Source organism: Eufriesea mexicana, unplaced genomic scaffold (genome assembly GCF_001483705.2).
Source record: "Eufriesea mexicana isolate 0111107269 unplaced genomic scaffold, ASM148370v2 scaffold54, whole genome shotgun sequence".
NCBI lineage: Eukaryota > Metazoa > Arthropoda > Insecta > Hymenoptera > Apidae > Eufriesea > Eufriesea mexicana.
This window is the reverse complement of record NW_016908236.1, coordinates 603,663-629,783: the sequence shown is the minus strand read 5'-3', so window position 1 is coordinate 629,783 and position 26,121 is coordinate 603,663.

Sequence of the window (26,121 nt, the reverse complement as noted above, 5' to 3'; positions counted from 1 at the left end):
GAAAGAGAAAGCACGCCATAATCCAGCTGCATCGCTGTTGCACAAAGGGACACGGGAGAACAGAAGCTAGTAGACAATGCTTGTCCTTTCCCCGGCCATTATCTATCATTTCCAGATCCGTTCTGGCGAAACCGCAACTGCACGTACCGCGACGGTAAACCGTGCATTCAGGTGCGATTGAAAAAGGAACGATCTGTGGCACGAAGCTCGCGCTTTACAGCGGTCGTCAAACGCCACGGCCACGTAAAACCTGTTACATAAGCCGACACCGCAGCCACCGTGGTTTCTCGGGCCACACCTCGGCACGAGCGAACAGATCTAAGGCTACGACGGGGATCGTAACGGCCGATCACGATCGGGTGGTTGTTCTTGCGGAGGATGGACCGGTTTCCTGGTCCCAGCCTCACACGACGACCACGTTTCTTCTAAGCGGTGCAATGATTAAAGTCAGCGAATCGAGCTATCGACCGGTTAATTATCTTCATCCGATTGTTGTAGAATGTTGATGGAGATCGAGGTGTTCCTGCGGAGGCAGCGGAGACCTCGGATCGAGAAGTTGATAAGATGTCGAGATAAAGGGAGTGGGGTCTGTTAGAGTTGTTGCTGTGAATGGAGTGTTGATTGTTCAGATGTTGACAAAGATTAAAGTGCACTCGAGAAGTACTTAATTTGAAAGGAGTTAACGAGGCGTCTGTGGCGAAAGAACCTCGCCGGCTGGCGAGGACCGTTTCACGGTGAATGGAATGTTGATTATCGAACGAGATTAGAGCGAAGGAAACGGAGGTGTCCTGATTCCAAAATCTCACGTTCTTTCGGCTCGTCTTGGCCCGCGAGAGGGGTAATTCGCTTTCGGAGCTGGGTGTAATTGGTAGACTCAATTGGGTTAAAGTCAGCCTATTGAGCGCGATTCAGACTGCAGCTGAATCGGGCTGTAGCCACGTCGAATGTTATTCAAGTCTATATTTGACTATCTATATTTAAACGAAGTTAATCTACACCTAACTGAACGTTCCGAGCTAATCTAATCCTATTCACAATCGCAAATTTAGTCGGACTTCACCTGACTCATGCTAGTCTGACCTCGCCCAATCCTGAGCCTACCCCAAACCAATAAGACGCGAATTATTTAGCCTCTTGTAGTCCAAGTCTATAGCCTACAGCTTGTAGCCTATATTAGCCTATTGTTAGTACACTCTAAGATGCTTTTCTCCGATTTCTAAATAAATCCTGTAAAGGATTCTTCTTTTTTCCGTTTTGTTTGGGATCCAAACAAAAGACTGGTCACTAGAGGGTTAATTTTCGAGATTTATGAGACTGCCAAGCTGTAAATCACGAACAATGACAATGACAGTAAGAAGAACACACTTCACAGTACCTGGTCAATATATCTAACTGAAGGATTAAAAAGAATTAACCACCTACAAGTCCAAACTCTCGAGTACCTCCCTTAAAAAACACCTTTGAACCGCACCCACCCACATCGAATTGCTCGCGAGCTATGCCCGAAGGAAGCAAACTGGTCTGATACATCCTCAAATCAAAGAACCCAGTTCGAACCTACCCGTAGAATCTGTTTCCCTTAATATATAATTATCACCAATTTCTAATTAGTTTCGTTGCAGCGCGCGCGGTCGAAACCCGTTCCTGGGAGGCCTAGCCTTGCCACCCTATCCTACCATCATCCCCATCAGAGTCTCTGGCCATGGCCAATGGCCGGTCCACGTCGAGCGACCCATAAAAGGCGAAAAAAAGCAGCCGGACAATTACTTTCTCCGACGGTCGTCTCGATTTTTCGGCTGGCACCATCCCACCGGCAGATCTCGCGGTGGTATCGATGCCGATGGCAAGGTTAGAATGAACTAGCGGCCGGCGCGAGTGCGCGTGCGCGGCCACCCTAGCCTCCCCCACCACGCGGCGCGCGTAGCCGGCTGGTAGGTAGACCGGTCTCGTGTCTACGAACCGGCAGTTGCGTCCCTGTACGCGTTTGTGCGTGTTGTTGCGACGCCGGCTGCCAGTGCGTCGCCGTCTGGCGTCACGGCGCCTCTCGCCGTCGGGTGTGCGTCGCGTGTGTTCCATTTTTTTCCCCCGATCTCCTCCGTGCCATCGGTGAGACGCGTCGTCGTGTGTGTCGTCGCACAGTGAGGCTTCGAGATAAATCGGATCTGTTGTGCTGGGACACGTGGTGACGGTGGGCACCGGAAGTGAAAGTCGAGGCAAGAGTATCGCGACGGTATCGATCGAAGGCATCTTCCCGAGGAGGAAAAGCGAATCGGTGAGGGGATAGAAGGAAAGATTAAAGGGTGATCGCGACACCAGTGACGTCACTGTTGCGTGATCGAGAGAGGAGACGCGATGGTCTCGCGACAGCGTCGCGAACACGTCCATAAGAGTGATCGAGTACTCGGGCAGAGTTCTTGGTAAGGATGACTGAAAAGTGCTCGTTTCGTCGTCACTGCGTACAAACACCGCGAGGCTCATTTTTCTTTTGGCCCCCGTGGCTCCTTGCCGCGAACGCCGCGTCCTTGGGGGCCCAACCGTGTACGTCGAATTCCTCGGCAGCCTAAGCAGCCTTAGGTGACTGCTAGAGCCGCGTGCGTAGGACAGTCGTGTTATTGTCGGCCATCGTTCGTCTCAGGAATGGTAAGTCTGTGGAACATATGGACGGAGAAAGTGAGGGGTACGGGAAACAATGGGAACGTTTCGTGGCATTGTGTTTCCAGTATTTCTTGCTGATACAGTCCACGCTGCGTGAATTTCCGTGTCACGTCGTGACGCTTATCGCGTTGCTCGTGAAAAACAGTGAAACCTTCTCTCTGTTCTTCTTCCACGCACTTACCATTTGCGAGGAAACCTCCATGGCGGCTAGTGCGATAACGTGAACAGTCTGTGTAAGTCAACCTGTAATTTAGGCCGATTAGAGACGTGTCTATTCTTCGTATTCTTCCATCATTCCACGTGCTTTTATCGGCAAGGATACGTTTAATTATACCTTCGAGTGGTATTTTTTTCATTGACCTTTCTAGCTATTGAAGAAAGAATTTAATAACAGGTTTGGGTTAGGTCTGGTTTTTTCATTTTCGGCATTGAAATGTTTATCGGTGTACGTGCTTTATGGAAGACGTGCCGAACTGTTTTCCGAGAATCGTTTATTGTCTTTGGAACATCAGTCGTACCGATTCTCTAAAATTAGAGAATATTTTATTCCCCATTTAGAGGCAGTAACTGGTTTATAAGATTTGTGAGAAATTTGTACTTTGTGGAAACAACATTTTTATTGACGTTCGATTTTTATGGAAGATACGCCGAACTGTTTTTAAGACTTGTTTACTCTTTTTATAAAATTCGCTTTTCTCGGCTACCTTTCCCTGGACGTTCGATAACACAGGCTAGCTTCTAGAATATTTTATGTACTTACTAAACTCTTTCCAATCTTCGTAAATAGTATGAGAGACTTCTTAAAATATTCAGAAAGACTGGCTCATTTTGAAAATATTTTATAAACTTCCTGACCCCTTCCCAGTCTTCAACAACAAATTATTTATTGACACACTATCTTCAGCAAAAAATATGGGAACTTGATGAAAAATTTTAGGACGACAGGTACATTTCGAGAATATTTTATAAATTTCCTAAGCCCTTCCCAATCTTCAAAGACAAAATATTTATTGATATACATTCTTCATCAAAAATACAGGAATTTCATAAAAATTCTAGATTACAGGTTCCTGTCGAGAATATTTTATTCCCCATAAAAGAATTCCAGAACGCAGATTCATTTCAAGAATATTTTATAAATTTCTCAAACCCTTCCCAATCTTCAAAAACAAAACATTTATTGACATACATTCTTCCCCAAAAATACAGGAATCTCATCAAAATTCTAGATTACAGGTTCCTGTTGAGAATATTTTATTCCCCATAAAAGAATTCCAGAACACAGGTTCATTTCGAGAATATTTTATAAATTTCTCAAATCCTTCCCAATCTTCAGAAACAAAATATTTATTGGCATATATCCTTTACCAAAAATACAGGAATCTCATAAAAATTTCGGAATCACAGGTTCTTTTCGGGAATATTTTATAGACTTCCCAAGCCCTTCCCAATTTTTAAAAATAAAATATTTATTGACAAACATCTTTCGCCAAAAATACAAGAATCTCATAACAATTTCGGGATCACAGGTTCCTGTCGAGAATATTTTATTCCCCATAAAAGAATTCCAGAACACAGGTTCATTTCGAGAATATTTTCTTCCCCATAAGAAAATTCCAAAACAGATTCATTTGAAAAATATTTAATTTCCCATAGAAATTCAGTAACGAGTTTACAGTCACGATCCATAAAATATTTTCGCTTTTCGCAAACGAGATATTTACTTTGACACTTGTCTTTCACCGGAAGGCACGAATTTATTTTTCAAAAATTCCTCAGCCTTTCCCAAGTTCAGGGGTTGAATTATTTCCAGGAAATCCAACGACACAGGTTCACTATAGAATTCCGGCGGAGCAAATACCTTCCGATACGTTGGTGGGCTGAGAAAGGTGTCGTTCTCGGTTATCTGATTCCGTTGTCGGGCTTTGTGCGCGATAATCTTCCTGGCTGGTGACACTGTCAGCCGGCTGCAGCCGACGCTGATAACGGACTGCTTGTTAACCGTGTCCCATGGACGTCTTATCGAACGCCTCGTCGTGAAAGGTGATTCCCGTGCAAAGGTAGCCTGGTTCTTTGATCGAACGGTGCGTGGATATCGCGCCTAGTGGCCGTGCAACGAGATTCGTTAGACGTTGATTAAACTGGGGCTCGATGTGACAGAAATTGGAGTCTATCAGGTGTATCTTCCACAGACGAGTCTCCTCTTTTAATACTGTTCGCCGCCCTCGTAAAAAGATTAGGAGTGGCCGAGGAATTGATGGGACAGAGGTTAGGGAACGCTATCTTCACGTATGTCGAATTGACGCTTCTTTCTGGGAACATAGACCAGTTTACTCGTGTTGATTTATCTACTCGACTCTCGAAATCGGGTTCTATTTAATCTCCTGTCATGTGAACCTTCGAATCTTTATATTTTTATTAGAATTTTATTGCTTAATAATTTACTATACTTTGCACTCCACGATTTTTTGGTTAAAGAAGAGTAGGAGTTGGAAGATTTTCTGCTATAAAATCGACGATATTCTTTTGAGCAGTAAATAAGGAATAGTATAATTGACACATAGAATTATATGATTTCGATACTTCGTACACAATTTATCTTAAATTTGACATATTAATTAATACCGATCTTCAAAATTTTATCAAATGTTGACAGAAGGGTTGCTCCTGAGTGCAAAGGGTTAACACGTGTAGTATCATATTTTTTGATGAAACGAATTTTAATTTACTGCAGAATTATATATAAAAGAATGATGTCAATTGTTTATTTAATAGTAAAATATTACTAATTATTATTACATAATATATATGTGGCGTCAAACTTTTATGAGTTTTGTAAATGCAGAATTATTCAAATCCCAAACTAGTTATGATCGAAGTGCACAGGTAGTATCACAGAAAATATCTATATCTTTACAGAAGTCACTAGATATTTCCAAGAAAATCATATTAATTTCCCGAGATATGAAAGAAAAGTAGAAATATTCTATCATTCCAATAATCCACCTTTATTTTTTACCGAGAACAAAAATTCTGTATCATGAACTCATCTTTATCATCTCCGTGACTAAACCATCGATATCAAAACCGGGACAAAAGTCTTTTCCTCGAGTGTCCTCGAGCATTGTCTCTAAATGCAGCAGAACTCCGAAACAATTACTCATAAATCTGCTGCACATAGTGAATCCTGATACTCCATTCGGGCGATATGATCGGTGGAAAAAGCGAAAAGGGAAAAGAAAAGTAGGAAAAAGGTAGAAAAAGAAGCTCTAGCCAGAAACTCCATTGATTTCGAAAGAAAGCACCCACCCAATCTCCGCACTGTACATCACGACCGATAAGGGATCTCTGTCTGCTCCATCCTCCTACATCCCACCCTGGAATAATTCCGCAACCACTCCCTTGTAGAGGCCTTCGGAAAATGGCGCTCCGCGCGTTGGAAAAGAGGTTCGGGTACCTCTTGCTCGCGATTTTTCACCAGCAATCGCTGCAAGGTCCACGCGAAGGCAGCTTTCATTCCGGGCTCGGGTGACGTCGCGAGCGTCACTTATCAGCGTGATAACGATAAGTCGAGGCGGTTGGACGTCGTCGTGGGTGGTGCAGCCGCAGTTCCACGCCAGCCTCCGGGATCAATGCTCGTGGCTGGTTGATTGGACGTTCCCGGTGCTCAATAAACGCGATTATTCCCGGTTTTTCACGCGATACCACTTTGTTTGCACCCGTCCCAGCGATACCCTGCCTCATCGGCCGTGATTCAGTTGCTCGAGGAACGCGTGTCGCTGGACCCGTGGCTCTGGATGCAGTCGCTGTAGAATAGTGGGATCCTTGGGGAAGCGAAGGATCTGCAGGACTATTTTGTTTCGGTGATAGTGGTGCAGTGGTGGCTCGTGCAGTTTTGGGGCCCTTGGATAGTGCAGGTACTTGGATTCCGTGATTGACGAGTGTCGAAGGATTTTGTCAATTTTCTGGACCGATGTCGATTGTTTCGGATTATTGGAGATAATAGGAATAATTCATGGGAATTTGTTGAGTGTCCAGTGGTGTGAATATCGAATTACTACATCGTGTTTCAGTGTATTAAATTCTTCTCATGAAACAAATTTAGAATTGGTTGAACACATTTCAGTGGAAGTCTCTCGAAGTCTCTCGATTTGGTACCGAATGTCGAAGAATCTTGGAAGTGATCGTTCGATACAACAAACGTTGAATTTTCTAAATTAATAGAAACTTCTTCCTAAAACTAGAAAATGTTACACGTTCTTCGATAGTAAAAATATTAAATTTCTTAAATTAATTGCAGTGTCTTCCATTAAAAAATTAAACATCGCTCTAGATCGTTCAGTACTGTAAATATTGAAATTATTCATAAATATTCGACTTCCAAAATTAGTATGAATTAGTATAAAAATTAGTTTGTTTCATCCTTTATCGTTGGGTAGCCCGAATATAAAAATTTTCGATAAATATTGGGACACGGTAAAAGTGCATTTAAGTGCATCAAAGAGAACTTAATCGAACACAGGCTGAACCGTGTTCGACATCGATAAAGATTTCATCGTGGAGATTGAGTAACCCATGGCGACAACCATCGACCGATAAGAAGAACAATGTAACTTGTGAAACTGCACTCTCGCGTTTCAGATCCTCGCTATTAATCGAAGATGAACAAAGTTTTTCCTTGGCAATTGTTCACGGTGAATCGGATCGTTGCGCTTGTTCTAAGAGATCGTCGACGTTGTGATGAATTATGCTAACAAACTGTTGAATAGAATAAGAAGGTGAGTCCCGTTACACGGCAAATTTCAAATTTCACTAAATCCGATACCTCGAAGCGAATTATTCCCTATTAATCACGGGGCAACGTGATTTTACGCGATTCCGCGGAATTCCAGTGCCCCGAATTTTTCAACGGCGCGATAAAGCGCGATAACGGCCGTCGAATTTCTCGGAGATGCATTAATCGTGCGAGTTCATTGAATTACGTTTTACAAGGTGATACGTACCACGACTATCTCTGCTTCAAATTCCCTGTCCGTCGATGCTGCTCTTCCTCGAAACAAACGTTCCACACACGGTACCCTTGATTTTCTGTATAAAATACTAATAATAATATTGAAATCATCGATGTGAATTCGTGTCGTTTATCGTGGTTACAAATTCCTTACAAATGTGATATTCCAGAAGAAATTTTGTAATTTTTATAATCTTCAAATTCTGTTCTTCCTTGGAAACTATGTATTCATATCATGGTATTTCTAAGTATTTATCATAAAATATTGACATATGTAAAATTATTCGCGCGAGTTCACGTCATTCGTGAATCCCCATAATCTCTTACATGTTGGATATTTTATTAGATACTTTGAAATATCTCTAATTCTTCTGTGCACAACAAAAATCTACCATACTCGGCTTTCGAATCTTTTATTTTATTATTTCATCGTGTTACGAAATAGAAATTCTTATATTCTTTAAAATATTCCTAAGAATATTCTTAGAAATATTCTTCGATGGATTTTCTGAGATTCCTTGATTCGCAAATAAGAATTTCCTAAATAATTTATTTTTCGCTTTCGTTTTCCGATATCGAGTTCGATATTTTCATCGCGTTTGCGTAGCACAGTGCTGAGTCACGGGGCCGAAAAATTTCCCGTTCCTTTCGCTCGATATTTTCGTTCTACGCGGTCTAACGACAAACTCGAGAGCAACCTTAGGCCGGTTTCACGCGGTTCCGCTTTTTCCATCGAATCCGCGGCGCGAATGAATCAGTTCCGGCGAAAGGCGCGTCGTCACTCGCTCGTTTCCATTTATCGACACGCTCCGCTCGATAAAAACCGGGCAAAACGCGACGGGAAAAGGCTCATCCGCGAAAATGTCGGCCCGAGCCGCGAAAAACGAAAGCGTGGAAATTACGCCGGCGGAGATTAAATGCGAGAAACGTGTTTTCACCGGGCACGAGGTTCTTTCCCTGTCAAAGGCCCCGGGATGAAATTTCCATTGGTTTGTCGAGGGAATAACGGAGGAACGAGATACGAGAATATGCGCTGATTTCCTTGAAGCTTCTCGATTAAATAGAATTTTTCAAACTTCCATTTTTCTCGGGAATATAAGTTTCTGATTAATTGGGGTCTTCGAGGAACAGGAAATTCTTCGGCACTCGAATTATTCCGGTAATTGGATTGAAAGGGAGATAAATTAATTAAACGGAGAATTTTTTAGTATTTATACTGTGAGTGTAAGAAGAAAGAATTCTTTTTTACTTTTTTCCTTATTTTTCGCTTTTCTTATAAATCATTTTACACCTTTTATATACTTTTTTAACGACAGCAAATTCTTCAAATCTTTTATGATATAATATTCGAATTATTAGATTGAAGGGGGAAATAAATTAAATAAATGGAGAATTTTTTAATATTTATACTATGAGTATAACAATTATAAATTCTTTCTTATTTTTATCCCCATTTTTTTATTTTCTTCTAGGTCACGTGACCGATTTCCACGCAATTTGTATACAATTTTTAAGCAACGCATGATTTTCCAAATCGTTGATTATATTTTGTTCTAATAATTAGACTGGAAGGGAAATGAATTAAATAAATGGAGAATATTGTTATATTTTTAGGATAGGTATAAGGATTGGCGAATAATTTTTCCTGAAATTTCTTTTATTTTCTTTTATTTTCGTTCTTAGTTTTCGGTATTACTATAGATCGCGTAATATTTCCACGTCGGCTTTTATTGGAAACGCGGAGGATAATAGATCACCGAGAAAAACTCGCTTGCAAATTAACTTTCGGCCAAAGAGTGGGTCTGCGATCAAGACGGATCAGGAACGTGACGGGAAACTGTGCACGCGAGATCTCGACGGGATCTAAAAGAAAGAAAAAGGGAAGAGGATAGACGGATACGGCTTATCGAAGGTTCTCCGAATTACTTTCCGCGGATAAATCGATTTTTCCTTCTTTAATATGTCACGGCACGTGAATCTCGCTGATTTCTTCTCTAGAAGAATCTATTCATTAGACGAATTCCTCCGAGCAATGGAAGTAAAACCTAATGCAACGTCTAATTTCGATGCGTTCATTCCACTTTCTACATAATTGCGAGCTGTAATTATTTATAACGATATTTCTTCGAAACGTAAAGATACGTTACATTTGAAATTTAATTTCTCAATTAAGAAGACGAAAGTCTTCGTTTATCCCGAGATAATTACACGAATCATTTTTGTCAATTTTATCTGCTTGGAAAATGTGTGTAAACGAGAGATGGAATTTCTATAGATTTTCTAGAAATTTCACAAATTTCTTATTAGTTTTATTTACTTCAAAAAATTGTTCGGGAAATGAGAGTTTCTTCTACAAATTTTCCACGAATTTTCTCGAATTCCACAAACTTCTTGCCAATTTCATTTACTTCAGAAAATTGTCGAGGAAATAAGTATTAATTGTACAAATTTTTCACGAATTTTACCCAATTCCGCAAATTTCTTCCCAATTTTATTTACTTTAAAATATTGTTCAAGAAATAAGAATTTATTCTACAAATTTTCCTCAGTTCCTCAAATTTCTTCCGAATTTTATTTACTTCAAAATATTGTCCAGGAAAGGAGTGTTATTTCTACAAATTTTCCACGAATTTTCTCCAATTCCGCAAATTCCTTGCCATTTTTATTTGCGCCAAGAAATTTTCCAGGAAATAAGTATTTTACAAATTTCCCATTTATTTCCTCCAATTTCACAAGTTTCTCACCAATTTCATTTGCCACGAAAACAATAGAAGGAACAAGTACACCTACAAATTTCCTAGGAATTTTCTTCAATTTCACAATTTTCACGATAGATTCAGCACACGCATTCCGAGCGACGAACTTCTAATAATAATCCTCTAACCCAGATCTACATTCACCACACACGAACGCCGATTGAAGATTATAAACACGACAGAATTTTCCGAAAATAAATGTAGATCTGTCGGAATGAATGAAAGCGAGTGGAAAACAGGATGCAGCTAGTGTCTCTGCTTACGTGTCTTCTCGTCTGCTAGCCGTCTAGCTCCTCGAATTTGGATCACGCTCGACGAAATCGGTTCATCTCGATACAGCCTTCCCATTTCGAAATTCGCCATTTCCGTTTCGAGGGAATCTGGAGATTTCGTAGGTTGAATGAACGTCTCTTTGAGATACTGGACGATTTGTCTTCGCTGCTGATACGAGGCTCGTCTTCTTTATTGATGGCTCGTTAGTCGAACGAGTTACTCTCCCTTTCATTTCTCTTTTCCCCTTTCCTTTTGTTTCCTCACTGTCATTAATGTTGTTCCGTTGACGTTTCAATTGCTCAGATATCCCTGCACTCGATTCGTTCGCTTTGGATCGATTCGCTGCAGCTTCTTGGAGACTGGCTGTCTGATCAGTAGATACAGACCTCTTGCCGGCTGCTGCGATGAAAACTCTCTTTGTCTTCGAGCGAGCACTGTTGCGAATGCAAGAGGCTGCAACAAGTATTTGGCACTTCTCTTTATTTTGGTAATAAAATACCTCGTCGTGTTGAAGTCAGACGTGACCCAAACATGCTTCCATTCCATCGCAAGAAATAGGTAAATAGGATGAAAGAAATTTGTGGAATCGAGTGATTAACACTAGGATTAGGAGAAAGGGTTGAGAAGGGATGAAAAATTTTTCTCCTTGGCAGTTCTCTTTATTTTGGTAATAAAATACCTCGTCGAGCTGAAGTCAGACGTGACCCAAAGATGCTTCGATTCCATCGCAAGAAATAGGTAAATAGGATGAAAGAAATTTGTGGAATCGAGTGATTAACACTAGGATTAGGAGAAAGGGTTGAGAAGGGATGAAAAATTTTTCTCCTTGGCACTTCTCTTTATTTTGGTAATAAAATACCTCGTCGAGCTGAAGTCAGACGTGACCCAAAGATGCTTCGATTCTATCGCAAGAAATAGGTAAATAGGGTGAAAGAAATTTGTGGAATCGAGTGATTAACACTAGGATTAGGAGAAAGGGTTGAGAAGGGTTGAAAAATTTTTCTCCTTTCTTATTGGACAAAGTAGGTTGAAGAAATATGGTATTCTTTTTCTTAAGGATGATCTACTATGCTTTGAGCGATTGATGGTTTAAGAAGAATTTTTAAAAAGAATTAAAAGGGATAGAAAATAAAATGATTGATATATTTAACACTAGGTTTACGGACACTATTTGTATACCTGTTTCTACATATTTGACACCTGTCAAATTGACACGTGTCTTTTTTTTTTTAACGATTAGTTTAGTTTAAAAACAATTACAGTATTAACAGTCTTGATATAAGTTAACTAAATCTGTTACTATCGTATAATTGCAGCAACCCATCCGTCAAATTCACGGGTTCCGTAAATCTAGTGTTAAACGTGTACGTTCAAAGATGTACAGGTAGAAATAATTTGATATTAATTATCCTGCTGAGGTCTTTCATCTTCTATATAAACTCCAAGTATTATACTTATATGAATATCAGGATGAAATATTTCAATCTTCCCTTTAAAAAATTTTTAAAAATTGTACACCTATATTGGCTTCAAAAATTATTCATGTGATAATATTTATAGTATGAACAAATATTGCAAGGTTCCTTCCAATATTCCTCTTCATCCATAAACTCTAAATATACAGGGTGTCCCCATGAAACGTATACACACTTTAATACCTTATTCTTTCTAATTTATTTTTCCTTTTCTAGATACAACTCATTTAAAATAATGACTGATTTTAGACTAGACTTTGAAAAACGTAAATATATTTTAAAGTTGTGGTTTAGTGGTTTTATAATCAAGCAAAATGTGTATACATTTTTGTGAGACGCCCTGTATATACGATAAAATTATAATTAAATATCGTAAGCATCCCTGTAAAAAATTCCAAGGCCTCTTCTCCCCTTAAATAGACTTCAGAAATTGTATATGTACAGAGTGATACCATAATCAGGTATTGCAAGCTACCCTTCAAAAGACTCTAAAAATATCTTTTCCCCTAAATAGTCTCCATTATATATATTATAGACACAACATCATGATTAGATATTGCAAACTCCTCGCTAAAAAATTTTAAAAATATTTCGCACCCTATGTACACATAATACCATCGTAATTAAAAAATCGTACAAACATTTCTCCCTCTGCCCAGACTCTAATATCATAATTAACACTAGGTTTATGGACGCTATATGTATACCTATTTCTAAGGACACCTGTCAAATTGGCAGGTAAAGGAAACTACGTGCCATTTTTTAGCGATTAGTTTAATTTAAAAATAATTATATATTATATTAACCTTTTGCATTCGACGACTTTTGGCTAGAGAAGAGTAGAAATTCAAAGATTCTTTATTAAGAAGCTGACGATACTTTTCTGAGCAGTAAATAGAGAATTGTATAATAATAGAATTGTAGAATTATTTGATTTTGATATATTAATTAATATCGATCTTCCAAATTTTATGAAATGGTCACTGAAGCTCACCTCTCGAGTGCAAAGGGTTAACAGTCTTAATATAATCTAACTAAACCTGTTACCATCGTATAATTGAAGCAACCCTTCCGTCAAATTCACGGGTTCCGTAAATCTAGTGTTAAATATTACAACTCTGCCCTTAAAAGATATTTTTTGAAATATTTCATCCTGTGAGAAAACTTAAAGCCGCACATTGTACGCATAACAATATGATAATCAAACATTGCAAACAGCCCTGTAAGGAATTAATATCCTGCATCCCCTGCGGAATATTCCGCGTAAATCCTCTAAACAGCCAACAGACTGCGCTATGCAAATCAGCCTTTCCAGTCTTCGCTTAAAATTAGCTCCGAAACGGTCCAGCACGGAGTTCGCGTTCGAAACACCCTTTGTTCCATTTAGTGTTTGCCGACAGTTTACAGGAACACCGGCGTTCCACCCCTAAATAAGCTGTTTCGCGCTCATTTCCGCGGTCGACTCGAGCCTCGCGATCCGCTGGGCGTCGTATTTAATATTAATGCCAAAGAGCGTACGTGGGTGGTCGAGTAAATCGTACGATCGATCGCAATTAAACCGTGGACGTGACACGTTGTTCCTGATCCGGCCCTAAACCGCAGCTGTTAAAAGGCTGAAACGCTTCCCCCTGATTTGCTCGCCTTTATTTATCACGCGATCATGCTTCACCGGCTGATTAATTTTCGATCGGTGCTACCTGTTCCTCTTCACTTCAATTTCCTTCGGCAACATCTCCAATCGATTCGTCTTTTCGTATCTCACACGATTCTTATACCTGTGATAGTTTGATTTTTTTAAATTAATTTCCCCTTTTTATCTGTCATAGTACCACGTATATTCTGGGATAAAATAGGAAAACGACTGAATTTGTCAAGATTTTTAATTAACATTTTTATAGGGAACATCTCGAATCGATTCGTCTTTTCGTATCTCACACGATTCTTATACCTGTGATAGTTTGATTTTTTAAAATTAATTTCCCCCTTTTATCTGTCATAGTACCACGTCTATTCTGGGATAAAATAGGAAAACGACTGAATTTGTCAAGATTTGTAATTAACATTCTTATAGTTAATTTTTTTAAATATCGCGAATTTAAGTTTTGAGATATAAGTATAGTAATTTTTTTATAAGATTTGATATAGTTAGTTTGAGAAGTCTATGAAATTTTGATAAACGCTTTCGTGAATGCTTAGCTATTTTCCTGGAGCTTTTATGGATAATTTTGAGTAGAATTTCTGCCATATTTTTGTAAAACTCCTTTCCCTTTTTTAATTTAAAATCGCGTATATTTTTGTATATCATTATTTAAGAAAACACGTCAAACATTTGACAACAGTGAATTAATTATGCTACATCTAAATAATTGCAAATTGCTGGCACGTCCCTCGAATTCCTCCAAAATAATCAACCCTAATCTCTTCCTGCACCAAGTACCTAAACATATCGCATCCAAATAATCATAATTAACACCGACACTACGAATACAATAAAACTAACAATACGCAGTTACAATTAAAAATAATTTCCAAGATCAAGTACCTTCCTCATCCACTTTAACCTCATTAATAATTCTGAAATTCACGTCACATTCCCTCGCGACAATCCTCCTCGAGTATACAACTCACCGTCTTTTAATACCAGGCCAGGGAACATAAAGAAGAAAGAACCCGCGAAACTGATAATAATAATAATCCGAAAGTGTACACCGAGGACACAAGAAGATTGGAGTAAACAGAGAATAACGCAAGATTACCTGAAAATGACGGATCCTCGAAACGGGACCTCGTTTGAATGAAAAAAAGACAGGGAAAAAAGGAAGAAAAAACGACGGAAGTTGTTTAATCTCCTCCATCTAATTCAATTCACTCTCGAGGGACGGGGTCCTCCACTTATTTCGAGCAGCACATTCAGCATGGCGTCAGCGTTCAACCTGCGCGCCATTATGACGAACCCTCCATTTCGATGTCCTTCTTTTTCTTCACGAGGAATCCTCGGATACACGCGGTTCCTTGTCTGTCCATTTATTACGAGGCATAATTCCGGCGTCGATTCGTATCCCTATCTAGCCACGAAATAACGAAGAGGGCCCTGACAGAGGTGCTCGGGTCGTGGAAAGCTCGGGGTAAACGATCGACGTTGCTTTCCTCTCGTTTTTCGATTTCTCCTCGCATCGGACCATTTTTCCTCGATCCAATATCGAAGGCGTCCTCTCGAATCTCGTACCCCTCTTCTCCTCGGTACCCCGTCCCCTTTTCTCCCCGCGCCATTTTTCCCCCCGATCGGTATCGTAATAACGCTGCGTGTCCCGAACACGTTGGCCCAGCTCTTTTTATGTCTACCCGTTCCCCGGACCTTCATCATAGGAGCGTTTCATATCCCTGTTACATCCGAACACCACGAGAAATCTTTTCTTCTTATTCTGGATCCTTTGTGATCGAGTCTGGGGTCCCGCTCGAATTTAAACGCGGCCCTCGAAATTGGGCTGTTGCGGAAATTCTTCAATTTTCGTTTTTCCTCTGTTTTTTTACCTCGGAATCGTCTGTCCCCCTTTATAACGAAGAGTTTTGAGGTTGTTTAGGGTTGTTTGGGGTTGTGATTTAAGGATATCGAAGGGAAGTTTTGAGAGAAAATTTGTGATTGATGGGATGGAGATTTGTATATTTTTCTTTTATTTTGACAAGGATATAGGATTCTAGGAATTTTTCGGGGAATGTAAAATTCTTAATTTTGGGGTTTAATCGAATTTCGTGTGGAGGGTTGGTTTACGGTATCGAAGCATGTCAGTGAAGACTCGAACAATACCAGATGGTGGAGGAAGTCCGAAGAAATGGCGGAAATTCGAGGACGAATTCTCCGAGTGCCAAGGAGTTCTTCTCCCATACCCTAGACCTCGATGCCGAACGTGGATTATTAGAAGAAAGCCACCCTTTTATAACTACTGAACCCTCTGATCCACCCTAGCCTCCCAATTTATCGACAACTTCGAGTTTACTGACACTCGGATTTTTAATAATAATATTTATTCACCGTATATTAATCTAATTAAAATATATCGTACTTATTCCTTTGGACGTGATTTATCATTGTCCAATTTGTCTCAATTGAATCTAAATATTTTTCAATATTTTTCAACATTTTTCCAATTTTTAAAATACGATTGCCTGACTTTTGTTATTTATTCAGCACCCAACTATGAAATTTTAATAACAATTTCTGTTCACTGTTAATTTGAATTTTAGGTATCAGGCTCTTATATATTATCGATAATTTAGGATATTATTAATTTACAGTTGATTGCATCTACATTGCACACATATTTCTCTACATTCACTTTACACCCTTAATTATTGAAAATAAAAATTTATTAAATTTTTCCAACAATTTCACGTATCTTCCTAATCTTCTAGCACTTTCATTCGCCAAATCGTGTACAATGGTTGAACATTCAAAACTGTTTTCCATCATTCCCCCATCCTCGAAGCACAATTTACCCTTACATGATCAGCCATCGTTGCATCGGTATCCTCCATCAATCCTCGCGTTTGAGCCGCGGTTACAAGAAGCCTCAGAAGAAAGAAAATTTCGATGGCAGAAGGTCGAAACATCTTTCAATTAACTTTTTCGCTGGGTCCCGAACCAGGTCCCTTAGGCCATTACTTTCCCTCCGGTTGCCATAACGGTTGCAGCAGAGGGTAAGAACAGGTGATCGACGCAGCTCCTCCGGTGATGTTTTATTTCGGCCAATTAATTATCGGCCAAACTCGGAGCGAGGTATTTCACGGATGAAATGTCTATCGTCACGCATTTTTCCACGGAGCTGCGAAATATCGGCGATAAATAATCGCGGCGTTAAGCCGTTCGCGATAACTCTCTGGAATTAGGGGGCCCGTGATCACGTGCGAGGGTTTTATCGTGGGCAAAAATTGGTCCCGGCGCTCGTGTCTCGCCTCGAAGCGTTATTTATCGAACCTTCGTCGCTCGTGATCGTTAGCCAACGAATTACGCCACTTCTGTGCCCCCGTTCCCCACGTCTTTCCCACGCCGAAGTCACTTTTCAATCGCACCACACGTTATCTTCATCGACACCTTCGTATTTGTCGTAGGAAATTGTTTTGAGCCCCGATTAGAACACCAGAAGCCTCGACCCATTAGCTGCTAATGATAATTGTTCGTCATGAGAACAACGAAATGGTATTTGTTCCAATCTATAAACAGATCTTTTCGAATGAAGTTTGGAAGCTTGGCAATTAATGGGTCGAGTAGAAGTAGACCTAGACTTGGTTCGAAGTGCACTAGAAGTAGTCTAGAACAGTAGAATAGATTAGAATAGAGGTTCACTTACACCGATTTAACGTTCACGCTTAAGCAATTTGTTTCACCATTCGATTTTTAGTTTGGAGATCAGTTCCTCGAGGCTGACAACTTGTACTGAAAATGATCGTGCAATTTGGATATCATTGAGTAAAGAATTCTTTGGGAATTGGTGGTCTCGAGGGATTTCAATTGATAAAATAAAATTTCAAAATAAGAATTTCTTTAAGGGATGAAAATAAATCTTAAATCTTGAAATGGAATTAAAGAATTAAGATGTAAAGAATTCTTTGGGAATTGATGGTCTCGAGGGATTTCAATTGATAAAATAAAATTTCAAAATAAGAATTTCTTTAAGGGATGAAAATAAATCTTAAATCTTGAAATGGAATTAAAGAATTAAGATGTAAAGAATTCTTTGGGAATTGGTGGTCTCGAGGGATTTCAATTGATGAAATAAAATTTCTTTAAGGGATGAAATTAAATCTTAAATCTTAAAATAGAATTAAAGAATTAAGAAGTAGAGAATTCTGTAGGAATTAGTAGCCTCGAGGGTTTTCAATTAATAAAATAAAATTTCACAGTGATAATTCCTTTAAGGGATGAAATTGCACCTTAAATCTTAAAATAGAATTAAATATTTTTTCTCGATTGTTAGTTTTGCCAAAATTCCACTTGCTTAAAGTTAAAATCAAATCAGGACTGTAGGTAATCCTTATCACCAAGAAATGGCGAGCAATTTTCCAAAATTCTTAAAAATTGGTAATCTGGAATTCAGTTACGTAACAAGATTGAATCCCTCGAGACTAAGAACGAACTCTGCCTGCAAAAGAAAATACCCTCCAAAGAAAAAGAGAAATAAATAGAAAAGAACAGAGATAAGAAGCTTGCACAATGACCAAGAACTTTCCACGAAGTACGAAGGTCACTCGAAAGCGTGCTTGCCGCTGCGGCGAAACCGCAGGCTAAAGGCTCGTCCACAACGAAATCGTTCTTCCCAGAGATCGGACGCCGACGAGGAAGTCTGTGAACCAAAGAGGGTGGAAAGAAACCGCGTGTCTGTGAGATGCGTTGCTGTGCGTGCAGCTCGCCCAAGGATCGACGGGAAACAGGACCGCAATAATGCTGCCACCGATTCTGAACAACATTAACAGCGACATACTGACGCTGTACACGAATCCCGGAAGCGGAAGAAGCGTGGCCACGAGAGCCACGAGGGGCCGTTACGCGGAGATCGGCGTGAAAAGGTAACGTTTCGCATGAAAAATCGATGTCCCGGTTGAAAACGTGGCTCGATTCACGGAAGGTGCTCGTCGGGTGCCTTTTTAAGGGTGATCGATGACGAGAAAGGGATGAATTTTCTTTCCAACGTTCGTTTGCATGAGAAAGTATTGTATACATTTGTGTATAGTAGAAATGATCCTTTTTAATTGTTTCTTTCAGTAGCGTTTTCCTAATTTCGTGGATAGAATTTTTCGTTATAGAATCGAGATGTATATTACCCCTGTGATTAGTATTAGTGAGTGTTACTTTAAGAATCTTGTGGTAGTTGTAATTAATTATCAGATTACATATATATATATATGTGAATTCATTAAATGGTAATATACTTGTGAATGATAGTCTTTTAGGGTTGATACGATTTTTACAATATATAATTATAAATATAGGATTGTTCAATTTTTGTTTAATTGTTAGAAGAAAGTAAAATATACTACCTTTTATTCGATAGTATATTAACTATTGAATTATATTTATTGGGTAGTATATTGAATCTCAAATTACAAATTTGTATTGAATAGTGTATTAAATATTAAATTATAAATTTTGATTCGATAGCGAGTCAAATATTAAATTATAAATTTTTATTGGATAATATATTAAATGTAAAATTATAAATTCGTATTGAATAGTATATTAAATATTAAATCATAAATTTTTGTTGAATGGTATATTAAATATTAAATTATAAATTTTGATTCGATAGCGAGTCAAATATTAAATTATAAATTTTTATTGGATAATATATTAAATGTAAAATTATAAATTCGTATTGAATAGTATATTAAATATTAAATCATAAATTTTTGTTGAATGGTATATTAAATATTAAATTATAAATTTTGATTCGATAGCGAGTCAAATATTAAATTATAAATTTTTATTGGATAATATATTAAATGTAAAATTATAAATTCGTATTGAATAGTATATTAAATATTAAATCATAAATTTTTGTTGAATGGTATATTAAATATTAAATTATAAATTTTGATTCGATAGCGAGTCAAATATTAAATTATAAATTTTTATTGGATAATATATTAAATGTAAAATTATAAATTCGTATTGAATAGTATATTAAATATTAAATCATAAATTTTTGTTGAATGGTATATTAAATATTAAATTATAAATTTTGATTCGATAGCGAGTCAAATATTAAATTATAAATTTTTATTGGATAATATATTAAATGTAAAATTATAAATTCGTATTGAATAGTATATTAAATATTAAATCATAAATTTTTGTTGAATGGTATATTAAATATTAAATTATAAATTTTGATTCGATAGCGAGTCAAATATTAAATTATAAATTTTTATTGGATAATATATTAAATGTAAAATTATAAATTCGTATTGAATAGTATATTAAATATTAAATCATAAATTTTTGTTGAATGGTATATTAAATATTAAATTATAAATTTTGATTCGATAGCGAGTCAAATATTAAATTATAAATTTTTATTGGATAATATATTAAATGTAAAATTATAAATTCGTATTGAATAGTATATTAAATATTAAATCATAAATTTTTGTTGAATGGTATATTAAATATTAAATTATAAATTTTGATTCGATAGCGAGTCAAATATTAAATTATAAATTTTTATTGGATAATATATTAAATGTAAAATTATAAATTCGTATTGAATAGTATATTAAATATTAAATCATAAATTTTTGTTGAATGGTATATTAAATATTAAATAATAAATTTTTATTGAATAGTGCATAAGATATTGAATTATTAATTTTTATTGAATAGTATATTAAATATTAAATAATAAATTTTTATTGAATAGTATATTCAATATTAAATCATTAATTTTTGTTGGATAGTATATTAAATATTAAATAATAAATGTTGGTTGAATAGTATACTCAATATTAAATCATAAATTTTTGTTGGATAGTATATTAAATATTAAATAATAAATTTTGTTTGAATAGTGCATAGAATAGTGCATATTAATTTTTATTGGATAGTATATTAAATATTAAATAATAAATTTTTATTGAATAGTATATTAAATATGGAATTATAAATTTTTATTAGATAGTATATTAAATATTGAATTATAAATTTTTATTGGATAATATATTAAATGTAAGATTGCAAATTGTTATTGAATAGAAATAATTTGAATAATTAGAAAATTGCATACCAGCTTACGTATGTTCGTCGTGTGATTATCGAAGAGTGAAAGAGTTAAAGGGGTGTTCACTTTGATCGGAAATATTACTCCAAGGATGTGTCGTTAAGAAAAGCTGGGTGCTATGTTATAGCCACGAAACCGTGTGTTAATTATTAATCGATGGCCATTGCACTCGGATCGCGCTCGTTGCAGTTGCCATTCCTGGCATCTGCGTTTATTGATCCCGTCGCGACCGACCACCATGGCCCCATGGTGAACGCGGAAATGGAAATTTTCGAGCGATGCTGCGACGCGATTCAACCTGTTCCCGGCCATATTTTTAGCATTTTATCGAATTCCTATGAACACTTGACCGGGTCGTCGTTCTTCTAAAACTCAATTTCATATCCAGAAATCGTTGTCATCCTCGTATTTCACGCCGAATTTTCATATTCAAAGATTCTAATTATGCACCGGAATTTGAATAACTATAAAATTTACAAATTTGTAATCATTTTTGACTCGCGATTATTTTATTAAATTTAATTTTCGATAATATAACGGAGCTATTTCGATAACTAAGAAATCACAATTATTTACATTTTCCTTTTTTCTTAAATAAAGGAAAGGGAAATTAAAATAGAAAAATATTTTGTGCTTCCACCTATTTTTCACTACTATCCAAATTTCAAATTTCAAGAGATAGCAATGGAAAATGGTTTACCAATAATTAGAAAATCACAATCGTCACAATAATTAGAAAATTTTAATCGTCACAATAATTAGAAAATCACAATCGTCACAATAATTAGAAAATCTTAATCGTCACAATAATTAGAAAATCACAATCGTCACAATAATTAGAAAATCACAAGTTCCATTTCTACTTTTTTCTTTTTTTTTTTTTTTCCTGAAAGAGAAAATAAAAGTGCATTAAATAGTAAAAATTTCTTTAAAACGAAAACAAAATGGAGAACACGAAAAGAATTCGTCGATATTCCACGATTCCTTGATTCTTCGCGAGCGAAGGTCAAAGTATTCTCCGCCTGCGTGAGGATCGATCGATCGATGGTGAATCATTGCGGCGCGCGACGAAACAGCCTGTCTCGCGTGTCACCGCGGGAAAATCGATTTTAATCAGCGGTTAATATGAAATATGATAGCAAAGTGGCCGAGCCGCGAGAGAAGCCCTTCGGTTTATTCTTATGTAAGCCTCTTAGCCGTAATCCGCTTGGAGTCCCCGCGAATGGAGATTCATTTATTTCCTTTTTTCGGCCGGGGGCCACTCCATGGGAGGATCCTGACCCGGTTATAATGGGGTTCCTCCCATGGATTCCAATTACCGGGTGTTCCTGGCCGTCGCCGTTAAAATAAAATTCGAGCTCGTCAGTCTCGCCTATAGATACGAGAAAAAGAAGATTTCACTTTTTAATGGGTTATTAAAGAATATCGAGTATTTGCCTTTCGCTTTTACCATATAGATTAATTCTGAAAATTGGAGAAAATGGTTTGCGAGAATTTCAGGGGGTGAAATTCCGTCTCGTGATATTTTTTAAATTAACTTAAATTCGAGCTACCTTCTCATAATTTTTCTTTTATTTGCTTAGAATAATCGATGACAGATTAACTCCAAAAATTGGAATAAATAATTATTCTTTATGTAGAAGTCAAAGAATTTAGACAATTTTGTCTTACAGTATTTTTTAAATTAATTCAGAGACCTTTTTATAATTTAAAGTAATTCTAAAAGTTGCGAAAAATATTAAATGTTATCCTTTACGAATAAATAAAAAGAATTTCGAATTTTTTACGTGACAAAATATTTTTGTACCCAATTTGAACACGAGGCACCCTCTTATAATTCTTCGTTCATTTACTCAGAAGCTGAAATATACTCAAACACCAAAGTCCCAAATTTCCAATCATATTGTCCAAATATTTGCGAATATTCGACTACGCGACAAACATCTTTAAAAACAAAAATTCCTTAAGAATTCGAGGAACAGGATACGCTGCTGTCCATCATTACGGATTATCGAGTCATGGCAACAGAAATTCCAGAATCGGACAAACATGGCAAAGTCGTGAAGTTTCGTGAGTGTTAGGTGGGCCCAAAAAGATTAACCAAAACGATAGTAACGGGAGGTGACTAAAACCAGTAGAATTTCCGGGTAACGTGCATTTAGTCGGAAGTGCAAACAGAAGCGTTCAGAGTCCCATCGTTGCTCAATGAATCATACCGCGATATACGTGTGGAACTGCATGCGTTGCACGGAAATTGCACAGCAACGAGGTCGACGTTCGTCGTTCCTCTCCGTGAGCCAGTGATATTATTGTTGAGTGCCCCGTTAGCTCATGCTGCAGGCTAATTTTTTAATGGAAACTCGTGAATCGAATTATTTCCGCGATGCAGTCACCCCTTATCCTTTTCGACGTATAAAATAGCAGGGGGTAGTTTTGTAATGGTGGGAAACTGGAAACAGCCATTGGTAAATTTCCAAATTTATGGATGAGAAAATGGGAATTATATGTAAACGGGTTCTCCATTCTTTTGCAATTTTATTTCCAATCCTTTCTTTTATTTTATTTATTTTTTATTTTTCTATATGAAGTATAGTATTTTATTGGCGTGAAGATGGAGAGTATTTACGAGTATGTTCTCCATTTTTGGACAGTTTTATTTTCAACCCTTCGCGATTTGAGTCGATATTTTATTTTATTTTATTTTTTATTTTTATATATAAAGTATAGATTTTTAGTAGTGAGAAGATAGTGTTCTTCATTTTTTGAGAGCTTCGTTACCAACTCTGAGCAACCCTCTATTGATCTTGCTTCGATATTTTATTTTATTTTATTCTTTTTAATTTCGATTTATAAATCATAGCCTTTCGTATTGCAATTTAATTTGACAGAAATATGTGAATGTAGATACTTCAATAATTAGCAGAATAAGTTGAGATAGAGTGTCGAATGCAACTCGGACTTCAAAATTTCGCAGAACGTTATCACAAAGTGTGCAGAGAAATTTCAATTTACATCCCTTTAACCAACGATTCTCTTGTCACTCTATGCTCCAAAAAGCTTCAAAAAAATTCCGAACGAATCCCAACACACCCACACTCCTCTGACACTCCTAGTGTTCCAACCATTCTCTAAAATGAGCCAAATAAAAAAATTCCGAACAAGCCAGAAAAAAAAAATATCTCAAAAATACCTTGAATTCTTCCCATCGATTGAGCCACGATCAATCGTCCATTCCACGAAGGGAATTCGAAATTAACCAGAACAGGAGCCAAAGGCAGCGATGATCCTTTTGCAGGATGCTGTTTATTCCAAAGGAATACCAGGACCTCGCCGGTGTCCCGAGCGGAAAAGCGCGAACGCGAGTAAACGCGTTTGCATCAAAGGGCCGGATGGCAAAGCCGCGTGGCAGGGCTCGCGAAGAAGGGCCGTAAGTGGAATTTAAGCGAAGCCTTTTGAGCCATTCGAGGCGTCTTTGATGCGCGAACGCGGCCTCGTTACCGTTTTCCCGCGTTTTACGCGTCTCTCCGCTCGGAAAAATACCGAGTTCGCTTTGAGGACCGGCCGATCGTGAACGAGCAACGTTGCATTAATTAATCCAGCCACTCGAACGAGGCTTGTCTCCCTCGCCGCGTTTCCCTCCTAAGATTCACCCTCTGGGGCTGCCTTTCGAATCTCGCGGGAAATTTGAATTGGCTGGCTGAACTCGAAGCTGGTCGAGAAAGTTTCAATTCAATTCCTAATACTTGATTGTATTTATTAATTATATTCGGCTATATTCGAAGATCTGTGGAAAAGACGCGAAGCATTTTAGGTATTGAAGTTGAGGTTAGGAATTAGATACTGTTTCGCGTCGGTAAGGTAGAGTGCTTCGAGTATGGATATCTAGATGGGAGACTCGACGAGAATTTTACAGCATCGAATCGAACAATGTTTTTCTGTGTTAATATTAAACTGTTTGTCAATTTTTCGTTAAGAATTGTGTCACTAGACTTCGTGACTCTCATTATGATATAGGAATAATTAATTTTGTGATATATATAATATATCTCTTGATATGTCTATATGTAGCCTGCATCTAGTGTTAATCATTGAGCCAATTGAAAAATATCAGACAAATTTTGGAGATTTTCTTTTCCATATCTATCTCCATAACTTCATGGCAATTTTTATTATATACTTGTAATTAATCTTCGGATATATACAATACATATTTCTCTTCCCATCTATGTCTGTATATTAATAGCTAAATTTATTAAAAATCTCTCTATAATTTCGCGAATTTAAATACAAAATTAATCTCGGAAGCAAAGATAAAAGTAGGAAATGAAAAATCGCTAGGTTGATCGCAGCACTTCGCCTAAATTTGCCTATCTTATCGACCCCGACCCACGCCACAGTCCTCAAACCTCTGGAGAGAAACGTGGAAAAATTAGGAAATTAGAAATTAACGTGACAATCGGTGATTAGCAGAGGAAAGTTGCGAGATAAATGCTACCCCGGCGATAAATTCTGCTCGTTATCTGTGTTCGTTCCCATGTCGTGGAAAAATAACGGGAACATCCTCGATGGCCCCGGTCGATTAGAATGCCGAAACAGACAATCGACGAAATTCAATGCACTCGTGGGACCGAGAATTCGTGCTGTTTCCGACGAAATCTCGCACGGTACACGGCAACAATAAACAATGCCCGGCCGATCAAGGGGTTGCATTAACGCCACTCGCAACCCCATCGGCTCGAAGGCAGGGGTCGGAACGACGTGCACTCGTCCTAATGCGGCCCTCGAGGTGCACGACGTGTGAACTGGTGAATGCACGCGCACGTGCACGCGTTTCGACGCGAAGGAGCTCGAAAAATGAAAGGATCTCAGGGGTAATGGAGGGTTGTTGGCGATTTTTCGGATCTCTACCGGGGAAAAATTAGGTATAGGGTTGACAGCAACCTAATATTCCCTGTGGAGGTTTCACACTGAAACTACCAGGGTTTAAATAATCGTTTCCAATTTCTTTTTTTTTATTAGAAATTCATCATTCGATGATGTATTCGTTATTCATCGTCAAATTCATATACATACTGTATTCATGTGCCCCATGAAATTATTACACATGGTTCCCTGTAATGTTGAAAAGTAGTCAGATACTTAGCTACCTTTGAAAGAAAGTGGAAAAATTCTTTTAATAATAG